This window comes from Rutidosis leptorrhynchoides, chromosome 3, assembly GCF_046630445.1.
Source record: "Rutidosis leptorrhynchoides isolate AG116_Rl617_1_P2 chromosome 3, CSIRO_AGI_Rlap_v1, whole genome shotgun sequence".
Classification (NCBI taxonomy): Eukaryota; Viridiplantae; Streptophyta; class Magnoliopsida; order Asterales; family Asteraceae; genus Rutidosis; species Rutidosis leptorrhynchoides.
The window spans coordinates 432,519,179-432,522,001 of NC_092335.1; the positions used below are offsets into that span (position 1 = coordinate 432,519,179).

General features: G+C 37.6%; 1 non-coding gene across 1 annotated transcript; it reads right to left on the bottom strand.

Annotated features, from left to right (window-relative positions):
• Nucleotides 1-375: 375 nt before the first annotated feature.
• Nucleotides 376-482, bottom strand: LOC139903475 (small nucleolar RNA R71). Its single transcript, XR_011778292.1, has one exon. It is a non-coding gene; the product is annotated as a small nucleolar RNA R71 (small nucleolar RNA).
• Nucleotides 483-2,823: the final 2,341 nt, after the last annotated feature.

Consider the following 2,823-nt stretch of genomic DNA (forward strand, 5'->3'; position numbering starts at 1 on the left):
CTAGAACCTCTAAGTATGGAAGACCGAATGAGAGCTACACGCACGGGCCAAGGTCATGCCATTATTAAACCAGAAGTTAATGCTCCAAATTATGAAATCAAAGGACAAATTCTACACATGGTGACTAATCAATGCCAATTCAGTGGTGCGCCGAATGAAGACCCAAACGAACATTTTCGTACGTTTAATAGAATTTGTACACTATTCAAAATCCGAGAAGTGGAAGACGAACAAATCTATCTCATGTTATTTCCCTGGACTTTAAAGGGAGAAGCCAAAGATTGGTTAGAATCGTTACCTGAAGGGGCGATTGATACATGGGATGTTTTAGTTAAAAAATTTCTTAAACAATTCTTTCCGGCATCTAAAGCCGTGAGACTTCAAGGAGAAATTGTTACGTTCGCGCAAAAGCCAAATGAAACATTATATGAGGCGTGGACAAGATTCGAAAGGATGTTGAGAGGATGTCCTCAACACGGTTTAGATACTTATCAAATAGTACAAATATTCTACCAAGGTGTCAACGTTGCTACACGGAAAGACATCGACATAACAGCTGGTGGTTCAATTATGAAGAAAACCGCAACTGAAGCTTACAAAATTATTGATAACACAGCCTCCCACTCTCATGAGTGGCATCAAGAAAAAGATATTTTTCGTTCATCTAAAGCGGCTAGAGCCGATTCTAGCCATGACTTTGATTCCGTTTCCGCAAAAATAGATGCTTTCGAAAGACGAATGGAAAAGATGAATAAAGATATTCACGCAATATGAATCAGTTGTGAGCAATGCGGTGGACCACACTTATTGAAAGATTGTCACATTGAACCAACGATGGAACAACGTGAGAATGTTGTCTACATGAACCAAAGGCTGGAAAATAGTTATCAGAATAATTATCAACCGCCAAGGCCAAACTTCAATCGAAATCAAAACATTCTTTACAATCCAAAAGGACCCGACAATAACTCGTATAACCAACAAGATCCGAATAACCAACCAACTCAAAACAACACTTTCAATCAACAAAGACCTGGCTTATATAAACCACAACAACAAACCGAAGAGAAAAAGTCAAATATGGAAGACGTGGTATTCAAGCTAGTTGAATCTCAAACACAATTTATTGAAACTCAAACCCAAACGAACGAGAGGTTTGATCAGTCATTAAGAACTCAACAAGCTTCCATTTTGAATCTAGAAAAACACGTAGGTACTCTTGCTAGCATGATGAGTGAGAGGGAACAAGGAAAGCTACCGAGTAATACTGAAGTAAATCCTCGGAAAGAGAATGTTAATATGGTTTCAACAAATTCTGAAAAACCAGCTCCGGAAGATGGGAAGGTTTTAGATGAGAGTAAAAATGAAGAAGTTACACCACCACCACCAGAGTATGTAAAGCCAGTGGTGGCACCATATAAACCACCCATCCCGTTTTCAAGAAAAGGAGTTGAGTATGAGCAAGTAATAGGTAATAAAGTTGGTGATACCATTGGAAAGAAGAAGAAGAAGAAGAATAAGAAAGTGCAAGAAACAAAAGCCGTAGAAGTAAACCCGGTGAAGACAGTTCCACCAAAACCTCCACCTAGGGTAGGTGATCCGGGTGAATTTATTGTTCCTTGTCTACTTAGTGATTGTGTCATGTATGATGCACTAGCAGATTTAGGTGCGAGTGTAAGTGTTATGCCTCTTTCATTATATAAGAGATTAGGAGTAGGTAAGTTAAGTCCAACGGATATGAGTGTTCGACTCTTTGATCAAACCATTAAGCACCCAGTTGGAATTGCTGACAACCTACCCGTTCAAGTAGGTAATTTAACCTTTCTAGTCGAATTTATTGTCATTGACATAGAAGAGGACCCAAACGTTCCTCTAATTTTAGGTCGACCATTCTTTGCGTCCACCGGGGCGTTATTTGATGTAGGAAATGGAAGAATGACACTTAAAAGTGGTGACAAATCAATCACCTTTATGATTCGAAAGTCTAAATCTCCACCAACCAAAACCATTGAACCAATAAAAACGATTGGTAATAACCATGTTGTTTTACCAACTCCAGCGGTAGTGCTAAACAATAATGAAACGCCTAAGTGTGGGGAAAATGAAGTAACACCTAATGATGACTTGATAATAAAGAACCCCGTTGTTGATACGAAATTAGATGACCCCGTTATTAACAGTTCAATGAAGAAACTTTTTAAACGGGTTATTGATGCTAAAAGTAAGGGGAACTTTAAGTTATGTAACCGATTAGTATCCAATCTGTCGCCTAAAGAAAAGGCGAAACTAGTTGAAATTGTGGATATTACGGGAGAAGCTAGTCAATGGCTTAAAGAAAAAGTCACAGATATGCAAGTTGATTATGGACCAAGAGAAATTGACGATGAAGTTAATCACAATTTCGACACCACAGCTACCTAAGTGTGGGGAGATTCAAGTGTTCTAAAAAGAAAATGCTGTCTAGAGTTAGTTGTTCTGTTCTCGTGTAGTTCCGAGAATGGAACCCGATTGGTCTTTTCCGCTAGCAGACACTAAAGAACTAGTTTTCTCCCTCCATTCTGAATTTTTGCTTTGTAGGTTTTATATGAAATTAATATGCTTTTTAAATTTAAGTTTTGTGTGTTTTTAAAAACAAAATTTACTTTATTTCGTCGTGAGTTGAAAAAAAAAATGATTTATAAAATTCGTCGTGAGTTGAAGACTAGGTCATTAAGCCGAAATTACTTTACCCGAGGGCGGGGCGACAAATTTTGTTATCATTATTTTATTGATTTAAAGTATGCCAAAAAAATATTATATTTTATAAATTTTTGAACGTGGGGT